The following is an 11,486-nucleotide window of genomic DNA, read 5'->3' on the forward strand; positions in this document are numbered from 1 at the left end:
GGTAATACCTAAATAAGGTTTAACATGTATGTGCCAGGCATGGTTTAAGTTCGTTTGCATACATTTAAACCTAATAATTCTTGGGGCGACTGGGTGGCTCAGTCGGTTAAGTGCCAACTTCAGCTTAGGTTATGATCTCATGGTTTGTGGGTTTGAGCCCCCACCCCGTGCTGACAGCTCAGAGCCTACAGCCTGTTTCAGATTCCGCGTCTCCCTCTCTCTCTCTGCCCCTACCTCACTTCCACTCTCTCAGAAACAGACATTTAAAAATTTTTAAATAAACCTAGTAATTCTTTGTAAGGGTAGGTACTCCACTGACAAATGAGAAAATTGTGAGTGGATAAGTAACCCAGCCAAAGTTAATCAGTCTTGCTCCAGAATCTTAACCAGTCCCCTATACATCGTGATACTATTAACCTAAAAAATGCACTTACAGTGGTGCCTGGGTGGTTCAGGTGGTTAAGCGGCCGACTTCGGCTCAGGTCATGATCTCGTGGTCCGTTGAGTTCGAGCCCCACGTCGGGCTCTGTGCTGACAGCTCAGAGCCTGGAGCCTGTTTCAGAGTCTGTGTCTCCCTCTGTCCCTCCCCCATTCATGCTCTGTCTCAAAAATAAATGTTAAAAAAAAAATTTTTTTTTTAAATGCACTTACAAACAGATGTCCTCATATAATACTACCAAAAACACCTGTCAACATAGTTTTTAGGACTTTTTTCCCAAAATAAAAATGGACAAAAATGTGTATGGGAGGGTGGAATCTAAATTACAAGAAAACACATGAACAAAAAAATCAAGTTGCAGTAAAACTACATGAACAATTATCCCATATTTATTAAGTTCAAAAAGATACAAAACCCAGTATGTCGTTTAGAGATACATTCAATGTAAAACTCTACGTCAGGGAATGATACAGGCACAATTCAGCTGGGTAGTTTCCTGAGTGGCAGGGATTAGAAGCAAATTGAATCAAAGGCAGGTTTGCTTCAGTTACTGGTAATGTTCTAAAGCTGGGTGACCAGTGTAACAAACAAAGGAATTTAAATCCAGACGGATACTCTCTGGCCTTAAGCAAATTATCTAACATCCTGAGCCTTCCTTTCCTTGCCTGTGAAGTGGGGTAGATAACATCAAAGTTGCAAGGTTGAGTTTTAAGAATTCAATGAAGTGAAGCACATGAAAAGCTTAGCACACATCCAAACACTAAATATTTGCTGGCTGCGAAGATAAAACACAATGATGCCTGAGAGCCAAATACAATTATGTGCTTGGGACTGATCATAAAGCAGTGCATTCCTAGAGGTAATTATTCAGAAATCTGTAGAGAAAAAAGCCAAAGTCTCCTCGTACCCTCACCCCATCCCAGTCCCAATCCCCTCCACAAAAGTAACATTATCTGCTAGCAGGCTAGTTTGTTCTTGTCCTAAAAACAAGAGCCCAAGTGAAGGATTTTAAAAAACTTTAATCAAATATTCCCTACTTTAACCCAAGTTTTAGATAACAAGTCCCTGTTAAACAGGTCTAATCCTCAAATTCTGGGCCAAGCACCAAGGCCAAGGAACTCTTTACCAGAGAATAGCAATGGGAGCTGCAGACTAAACTGTCCTCCAGAGAGTATCAACCAAGGCAATTTGGGGAAGAAAAAAAATAAAACTAATAAAGGTGATCAAGGAAAATAAAGGTTGGGAAAAATCTTTGCTAACTTCCAGGGGTGGAGGCCAAGCTGGAACCATTCAGTAGGAAAATACAGAAGAAATGTAATTTTTAAAAGATGGTTAATAGGTAGGGGCACCTAATACAGCATAAAACTCTTGATCTTGGGGTTGTGAATTCAAGCCCCACACTGGGGGTAGAGATTACTTAAAATAGTAAAAGTTAAAGTAGCAAATGTTTTAAAATTTTTTAACTTTTTTTTTAACATTCATTTTTGAGAGACAGAGCATGAGTGGGGAAGGGGCAGAGAGAGGGAGACAGAATCTGAAGCAGGCTCCAGGCTCTGAGCCATCAGCCCAGAGCCTGACATGGGGCTCGAACTCACGGACTGTGAGATCATGACCTGAGCTGAAGTCAGCCGCTTAACTGACTGAGCCACCCAGGTGCCCCCCCAATTTTTTTTTTTAACATTTATTTATTTTTGAGACAGAGAGAGACAGAGCATGAATGGGGGAGGGGCAGAGAGAGAGGGAGACACAGAATCTGAAGCAGGCTCCAGGCTCTGAGCCATCAGCCCAGAGCCCCACGCAGGGCTCAAACTCATGGACCGCGAGATCGTGACCTGAGCTGGTCAGACGCTTAACCGACTGAGCCACCCAGGCGCCCCAGTAGCAAATGTTTTAAAGAGGAGTTGGGGACTCCTAGGTGGCTCAGTTGGTTAAGTGTCCGACTTTGGTACAGGTCATGATCTCGCAGTTTGCGTCTGAGCCCCACATGGGGCTCTGTGCTGACTGCTTAGAACCTGGAGCCTGCTTCAGATTCTGTCTCCCTCTCTCTGTCCCTCACCTGCTCCCGTTCTCTCTCAAAAATAAACATTAAACAAGAAAGAGATGCCCCTCCCTTACTCACACTCTCTCAAAATTAAAAAACAAAACAAAGAATGAGTTAATAGATAGAACCAAACCCGTGCTAAAACTGTTACAACTGGGAGTAGTGATGACAGGTATAGGGTAGACAGGCAATCTTATGGACACTGAGGCCACGAGCATAAACTAGTATGAAATATACCATGCGTTGTTTTGCTTATTAAACCCTTTCAAATTTTACTTTTGAAATGTATTATTCTACAACACAACTTCAAATGGGTACAAACAACAGGGTATATAGCATGACTAGAAACCTAAATGCCCTCCTCCTAGAAACTGGGTAATTTATAATATAATCTTAAAACAACACAAATTTGTACACGCTGGTGGGTAGGAAACCATCTTTGAAATAGTCCAAGTATGGATCTTTTTTCCCCAATTTTTACTGTGGTTGGCTACACATAAAACTTACCATCTTAACCATTTTTAAGCACACATTTCAGTAATACTAAGCAACCAACACCACCATCTATCTCCAGAATTCTTTATCTTGTAAACTGAAATTCTATATCCATTAAACTCCATTTACCCCTTTCCCCAGCCCCTGGCAACTAGCACAGGCATGGGTTTTTTTTTTAAATATTTATTTTGGAGACAGTGCAAGCAGGGGAGGGACAAAGAGAAGGGTCCAGAGGATCCAAAGTGGGCACCATGCTGACACCAGTGAGCCTGAACCCACGAACTATGAGATCATAACGCAAGACAAAGTCAGGCACTAAACCCACTGAGCCACAGTGGTGACCATGTTTAGTTGTTTTTAACTTTAATACTTATTCTTGAAAGAGACAAAGTGGGGGGGAGGGGAGAGAGACACAGAATCTGAAGCAGGCTCCAGGTGTGCAGCAAAAAGCCAGACGAAGGGCTCAAACTCACAAACCGGTGATCATGACCTGAGCTGAACGCAAGCTAAGTGCCTGTGTTAACATTTCGACATCCTAAAAATCTTCACTACTTAAGTACATCTAACCCATTAGAATCCTATGGCAGACCACCTAGAAATGCTTAATGTTAGCGTCAACCTAGTTTTTTATCTTGTATATAGCTGCGAAGAGACGTAGCTAGATGTCAACTGTGATGCTCATTCAGTTACCTTTCACTTCCCTAAATCTTTTTGTACGACTTTGCTTATACAAAAACCAAACTTTTACTTTGCTCTAAAGCATTTTATTAGAATCCTTTTGACAAGACCAAGTATTTGATTACAATGAAGCAAAGTGGTCTGAATGATATTTAAATATCTCAAAATTTCTATGCAGTTTTTTTTCTCAAGTTCAAAGCTGCTCACAGGTTAATGCAGGACAGCTAGATGAAGTTCCTAGGATTTGCTCAACACCAAATAAGACACATCCTCTCGTTAGCAAAATCCTGAAATTCATAAAAGAACATCTATTAGAAACACGCACACAACTGGAATTAAAACATGAACTTGGGTGGGTAGAGAAAGCAGGAGTGATTCGTGGTTTCAAATATCCTCAGAGAAATGTTAATGGTCCAAGAAAGTTACCATTACCATTCTGGGGCTGAAGAGAAACTGGTACTCACCATAGGAGCCAGGGAGAAAGGACATGGCTCTTCACTCCTCATTGCAGCCCAAAGATTTAAGTGGCAGGAGCCACTATCTAGGCGACCCAGAAGTCTCAACAGCACTTCTCCAAGAGGCTAAGTTCCCAACTTCAGCCATTCAGTCACCAGATTAGACACTGATCTGTAAAAGGGCACTGCCCCAAGTAGGCTTCTAGAATAATCAGGCTAGAAAAGTAAAAAGACAACCATCGAGAAGCACAAGCAAATTTAAAGGCCCTCCTGTTGGCCCCTTCTCAGACCCAAGCCTCCAGTTCTCCAAATGAGTCAGAACTTAATTTTTGACATCAAGCCCAGCATCAGAGACTCTAGTCTGAGACAATCATCATTCCCAATTTAGGGAGACCTGGATGAAGGCAGGCGATTCTGAGAAGCGATGTAATACACTGAAAGACAATGGTCTTTCACCCAATATAAATAAGGATGCAGCAAAAGAAGAGTGCAGAGATGGCAAGCGCAAGAGTTAAATTACAGTGAAAAAAAAAAATCCAAAATTGTGCGTGTGCGCACACACAGAACCAAAAAACCTCCACTGGGGAATACAGAATGTACAGTAAGGAGGCAGGTTTAACCAATTAGGCAAATGTATAAAAAGTTACCAAAATTTTTTTTTAAAAAGTTCAAGAGGGGCATCTGGGTGGCAAATCAGACTTTGGCTCAGGTCACGATCTCAGGGTTCGTGGGCTCAAGCCCCACATCAGATTCTGTGCTAGCAGCTCAGAGCCAGGAGCTTGTTTCAGATTCTGGGTCTCCCTCCCTTTGCCATCACACTCGCGCTCTCTTAAAAATTAATAAAACATTGGGATGCCTGGGTGGCTCAGTCGGTTAAGAGCGGGACTTCGGCTCTGGTCGTGATCTCACAGCTCATGGGTTCGAGCTGGCCATCAATCAAGTTCTGCACCCCTTCATGCTGTCTCCCTCTCTCAGAAATAAACGTTAAAAAAAAAAAAAAAAAGACTTCACAATGACCCCATGAAAAGAGTGTTCTGGGATCAAAACAGTCTTGAGAAGCACGGAGAAGAATCTCACACCTAATACTCACCTTTATTCAAGGGTAACACACGGCGAGCACCTTAAAACACCTAGTGGAAAAATGAAACACAGGGATAGGCCACACTTGTGTTTTCTGGCCACGAGCTTCTCCCCAGCACAGGTACCAGGAAGACCCAGCCCGGGGGAGGGAGATGGTCAGCGCGCTGCGGTGACGGCGTCAGCGAGACACTCAGAATCACCTGCGTTCATCATCACCCCCGTCTTCCCCAAGGCCACCGCCAGCCATTCCATCTCGCACAATCCACTCACCCTCGTGGCGCTGCGAACCAGCCTACGAAGACCAGGGCCCTGGGAAGAAACCCATGAGTCAGCAGGGGCCAGGGGCGACCCCAGCCGAGTACCCCCCTGCCCTGGGCTGGGTCAGTTCCAAACGATGGCGTCACGTACACATCAGAAACTCTAGTCTGTAATGGCAGTTCATCCTGCTCAGCCCGAGACTGCGGTCCCCTCACCCAACAGGAACCCGAGATACCTACACGAAGGAAGCTTGGCAGAGACAGCGCAGGTCGCCGGGGCCGCCGCCTCCCCCTGGCGTAGGGGATGGCGCCACAGCAGCCCCCCCCGGCGCAACACAGCACGCGGACATTATCCAGACGCAGGTGCACGCACAAAGAGAACTATAATGGCGGAGTCCCGGCTATTTATGGCGACGTGGGGTCGGGGGCCTGACGGGCATGGCTGTCTTCGTCGATGCCTGTTCGACCCACGGCATTTTCCCCTTCGTTCAAACAAGAATAAAGCAAGTGAAAGAGAGGCCAGGAGTGAATGTTTCACACTCTTCCGGGCAAATAATTCAGACCTATTTTGTTAATTTTGAAAAACAAAAGATAGATGACCGTCTCTCCATCGGCCGGGCCGGAGACAGTCCCTGGCGCGGCAGGAAGCCTGCGCAGCTGAAAGCCTGCGCAGCTGAGTGCTCTTCCTTATTGGCCTCCCGGGTTGACAAGTCCCCGCTGGAGTAACTCCTCCCTCGTCCTCACCAGTTCGGGGTCCTGGTCACGCTCAGAGACTGTCACCTGTTCTGTCTAGCCAGCGAAATCTGAATTCACCGCCCACTCCAGCCCGCAGACCTATCAGTCACATTAACCCTAGTGTCTTTTTTTTTTTAACAGCTTTATTAAGATATAAATAACATGCAATAAACAGTTTTTTAACATAGACCATTTGATAACTTAAAAAAAAAAACTAACCTTTTAAGTGTACAGTTCACTAATGTTGAATGTATCACGTTGTTGTGCAACCTATCTGCAGAACTTTATCCTACTATACCCATGAAACTACTCCCAGTTTCGTTTCCTGTCCTCTTTATGAGCAGTTCATGGACTGGGAGTTGGCCAGAAACGGTGGATGTGTTCAGTACACTCTAAATAGAACCATATATCTCAGGAGGGTTAGGAGCAAAACAAATAGGGGTGCTGTAGCAACAGCCAGACCCTGTTCTCCCTTTGCTAGTTTTTCTCCCCCAGAAATCTGGTCATTTGCTCTTGGCCTCTATTAAGAGGCCATCAACTCATAAATTATCCCAAATCCCACCTTCCTGGACGGACCCTTCTATACCTCCTCATTTATAAATGTAGTTAGTGTTTGGTGATGTATGTTGGCCTCTTCATCTTTTATGAGAAAGGAATATATGAGCCGGGGGTTCCACATCATACAAAATCATTTTTTTTAGTAATCTCTATACCGAAGGTGGGGCTCAAACTCATGACCCCAAGATCAAGAGTCACATGCTCTACCCAGCCAGCCAGGCACTCCCAAAATCAGTCTTATTTTATTTTATTATTTATTTTTGAGAGAGAGAGTGTGTCAGGGAGTAAGCAGGGAAGGGGCCTAGAGAGAGGGAAACACAGAATCTGGAGCAGGTTCCAGGCTCTGAGCTGCCGGCACAGAGTCCTACATGGGACTTGAACCCACGAACTGGGAGATCATGACCTGGCCAAAGCCAGAGGCTTAACCGACTGAGCCACCCGGGCGCCCCTTATCATTATTATTTTTTTTTAATGTTTATTTATTTTGAGAGAGAGAGAGCGAGCAGGGAAGGATCAGAGACCGAGGGAGAGTGAGAATCCCAAGCAGGCTCTGCACTACCAGCATAGAAACTGCCATGCAGGGCTCAAACCCAGCAACTGTGAAATCACTACCTGAACTGAAAGCAAGAGTCAGATGTTTAACTGAGCCACCCAGGTGCCCCAGTCTTCTTCTTAAGTCCCATAATTAGGCACAGTGGACACAGATTAAAATGCAGAAGAAGGCCATTGTGGGTGCAGAAAATATATCCTCTTACTTCTGCAATAATCTTTCCATCTTGCCCCAAGGTTTCAGACTTCCATCAAAAAAATGTCTTCCCAGGAGCACCTGAGTGGCTCAGTCAGTTGAGCACTTCTGAGCTTTGATTTTGGCTCAGGCAGTGATCCTGGGGTCGTGGTATTGAGTCCCGCATCTGGTTCCATGCTGAACGCTGAGCATGGGGTGTGCTTGAGAATGTCTCTCTTCCTCCTTCTGTCTCTCTCCCCTGCTCACGAAAGCTCTCTCTCTCCTCTAACATAAAAAATACAACTGCTAAAAAAAAAAAAAAAAAGTCTCTTCCAAGGGGCACCTGGCTGGCTCAGCTGGGAGAGCATGAGACTCTTGATCTTGGGGTCTTGAGTTTGATCTCCACGTTGGCTGTAAAGGGGCACCTGGGTGGCTCAGTCGGTTCAGCATCCGACTTCAACTCAGGTCATGATCTTACAGTCTGTGAGTTCAAGTCCTGCATTCGACTCTGTGCTGACAGCCTGGAGCCTGCTTTGGATTCTGTGTCTCCCTCTCCCTCTGCTCCTCCCCCTCTCATGCTCTGTCTCTCTCTCTCAAAAATAAACATTTAAAAAAATTTTTTAAATAATAAAAATAAAAAAGAAACAAAAAATCTCTTCCAAGAATCCTGCAGTATTCACTTGTTCACTTGATACATTTCTCAACTCTTAGGGGCTGAGTTTTGCCCACAGTTGATGTTGCAAAGTAGACTTTGTTTTAAGTTCCAAAATGTGTATGTGTACCGGTAGCTAATGAATTCTCATATTTAAAAAAAAAAAAAAAACATTTGGGAGGCTTTTTCTTTTCTTTTCTTTTCTTTTCTTTAACATTTGTTTTTTAGGGGCACCTGGGTGGCTCAGTCGGTTAAGCATCTGACTTCGGCTCAGGTCATGATCTCACACTTTGTGGGTTCAAGCCCCGCATCAGGCTCTGTGCTGACAGCTCAGAGCCTGGAGCCTGTTTCAGATTCTGTGTCTCCCTGTCTGTCTGCCCCTCCCCTGTTCACGCTCTGTCTCTGTCTCAAGAATAAATAAACATTAAAAAATTTGTTTTTTATTTTATTTTAGTAATTTCTACATCCAACATGGGGTTCAAACTTAGGACCCTGAGATCAACAGTTAAATGTTCATCTTTTTATTTTTATTAAAAAAAATTTTTTTTAATGTTCATTTATTTTTGAGAGAGAGAAAGAGTGCAAGTGGGGGAGGTACAGAGAGAGGGGAAAACACAGACTCTGAACAGGCTCCAGGCTCTGAGCTGTCAGTACAGAGCAGAGCCTGACCTCATGAACTGCGAGATCAGATGCTCAACCAACTGAGCCACCCAGCCACCCCAAGCATTACAAGCTCTATGGACTGAGCCAGCCAGGTGCCCCTGAATTACCATATTCTGATGTTGCTTCCTAAAGAACCACTTCCCAGCCTCAGGGATTCTTTTTGACCCATCAAGCTGTCCTTGGAGATTTCCCTAACCTCTATCACTGCTGCTGCCAGTGAATCAACACTTCTAGGCCTTTCAAGCCTCAGGCTCCCATTCACTGTAGAAAGCCCATTACCGCCAAGGGCTGTTCCCACTAGCAGACACCTTCCTCCCTCTTCCATGCCCCAGCCCTCTAAAAATGTAATCAGCAATAGCCTCTGATGTGATCATTTTTCTCCACTATTGGCTGCACATTAGAAACACTCAGACAGCTTTACTTCCATACAATGCCTTAGCCCACTCCCAAAGATTCTGACTTCTGGTGGAGGCCTGGCAGCAGTATTTTTTTTAACTTCCCCCACTGATTTTAGTATACCACTAAGTCGGAGAAACATGTTTCCAATAGCTTGCAGCTACTTATTCCCTATCTTACCTGCCAGGTTACAGGAAAACAAAAAACAAACAAAAAAACCCTGACAAACCCAATTTCTGCTGCTGCTGCTGCTGCTGCTGCTGCTACTGCAGTTAAAACTACATTTACCATATTCTATGATAGGAAGCTACAGTGTTATAGTTCATCTATTTTTCTGGGTAAAGCAAGCCTTTGAGAATTGGCCCAGGAACCAAAAGAACTTACTATATATTCCATTTCCTTTACAAGCTTTCAAGGAGAGCTTCCTATATTTTGTAATTCCTAAAATGTTTGATTTTCCCAGAGGGTGCAGATTTATTGAAAAGCAGAACTTGAGCTTCAATTTGTTTTCATTTTGGAGTAGTTATTTCCAGGCTCAGTTTGGGGGAGGTAGAGGTTGAGATTCTATCAGGCTAAAGAAAATGTTAAGGACATCTAACTGCTCTGGCAGGAAGAACCCCCTGGGGAAGAGCTTGTAATGGGAAGAAAGCCCATTTCCTTGATCTTCCCAGTTGTATCCTGTACCCAGCTTTCAGCTCCTTCTCCTTCTTAATTAAATTTGATCTTACTTTAAATTCCTCTGGTTTTGAGATTGTCCATAAAAAGGACAAAGAGGTTACTGATTGTTAAAACTGGGGTAAAACCATCACTTAGAACCGGACAGGAACCCAATGCCAATGGTGTTCAGGCAGTGTGGAAAAAAACCAGCATTTGTTGCTAATTTTGCCCTGGATGTAGTTGAGCTGACCACTCCCACATGCTAATCTATGAAAAAACTTAAAGACACCTGATTTAGAAGATAGGGAGATAGAAATTACTGAAGATTACTGGGGGGAAGCACAGAACTTGCCTCATTATAGATGAAGTTATTTAGGGTGACCGTGGGGTGGTCTTGAGCCGACAACCAAGAAAGAATTCTTGAAGAGGACTTTGGTGCAAAAAAGGTGATTTTATTAAACCATGGGGACAGGACCTATGGGCAGGAAGAGCTGCACTGGTGTCCTGACTGGTAACATTTTATATCCTCAGGTTGGGTGGGGGTCAGGGATAGAGTAAGTCTCTAAGAATTTTGGAAGCAAGGTTTCCAGTACCTTGAGGGACTAGCTGTTGCTAGGGAAACGCCATTTATTACCGCTTAATAAAACCCCAGTCAAGAGACCATTCAGATGTATATGGGGGGGGGGCATAAGCTTGGAATATGATTCCCAGCATATATCTTGGGGCAGTTAAGATAAAGGAAGTAGACTTACAGGATCCTTGAGGTTGGGATAATGTTAAGCTAGAGTTCTCTTTCGCCCCCAGCAAAGTGTTATCATTGAGGCAACGTAGTTCCTAGAGACATGTGACTCTGCAAGTTTCAAGGACTTGTTAGTTTCCCACATTACCATGGCAAGCACTTTCCTTTGTTCTCAGGTAGCCAGGAGTGTCTGAGGGGTATCACACATATTCCACCTGGGGATGGAGTGTTGTGTGCCAGCCTGTATTTTGCCCTCAGTTTGCCCCAAGCTTCCTCATCAATTGTCATGCCTCCCAAATCCTCAGAATCTTGGTCTTCATGCGCTTGATAACTGCAGCAAGGGTGACCATGGCAAAAAATGTTACTGGTCTATGCCACGTTTCTGCTCAAAATGATTTAGATCTTTAAAAGTGAAGTTGTCCTGGGGTGCCTGGGTAGATCAGTCGGTTAAGTGACCGACTGCAGCTCAGGTCATGATCTCGAGGTCTGTGGGCTGGAGCCTCTCATCAGGCTCTGCACTGATAGCTCAGAGCCAGGATCCTGCTTCAGATTCTGTGTCTCCCTTTCTCTCTTTCCCTCCCCTGTTCGCACTCCATCGCTCTCTCAAAAACATTTAAGAAAAAATTTTAATTTAAAAAAAGGGAGGTCACATTAAGGAATCTACTGAAGTCATTGCTTCACTATATACTAATTTGGATGTAAATTAAAAAAAATAAAAAATAAAGTTAAAAAAAAGGGAGGTCATTCTGACAAAATATTTTAAAATGAGACAACCCAAATCGAGGTTAAATAATTTACACTTGGTCACCCAGCTGGCATTTACAGCCCTAGAGTGTGAATCTGCATCTCATTTTTGCTGTTTTGCACACCTCTAAAATAATTTATAACTTAAATAAAAGACTAAGACTCACAGTTCA

The 11,486-nt window shown here is 44.0% G+C and overlaps 1 long non-coding RNA gene and 2 other non-coding genes across 3 annotated transcripts; all 3 read right to left on the bottom strand.

The window, feature by feature from the left end:
* Window positions 1-3,723: 3,723 nt before the first annotated feature.
* Window positions 3,724-5,925, bottom strand: LOC124528250 (uncharacterized). The gene is made up of 5 exons (XR_006966132.1): window positions 5,686-5,925; window positions 5,459-5,497; window positions 5,199-5,238; window positions 4,118-4,324; window positions 3,724-3,940 (listed from the first exon to the last, which is right to left on the bottom strand). It is a non-coding gene; the product is annotated as an uncharacterized LOC124528250 (long non-coding RNA).
* On the bottom strand, window positions 4,421-4,489 carry LOC124529513 (small nucleolar RNA SNORD52). Its single transcript, XR_006966400.1, has one exon. It is a non-coding gene; the product is annotated as a small nucleolar RNA SNORD52 (small nucleolar RNA).
* On the bottom strand, window positions 5,343-5,405 carry LOC124529517 (small nucleolar RNA SNORD48). Its single transcript, XR_006966404.1, has one exon. It is a non-coding gene; the product is annotated as a small nucleolar RNA SNORD48 (small nucleolar RNA).
* Window positions 5,926-11,486: the final 5,561 nt, after the last annotated feature.

The sequence above is a fragment of the Lynx rufus genome, unplaced genomic scaffold (genome assembly GCF_022079265.1).
Source record: "Lynx rufus isolate CCGP_SWC_20201006 ecotype Redwood Valley unplaced genomic scaffold, mLynRuf1.p SCAF_6, whole genome shotgun sequence".
Classification (NCBI taxonomy): Eukaryota; Metazoa; Chordata; class Mammalia; order Carnivora; family Felidae; genus Lynx; species Lynx rufus.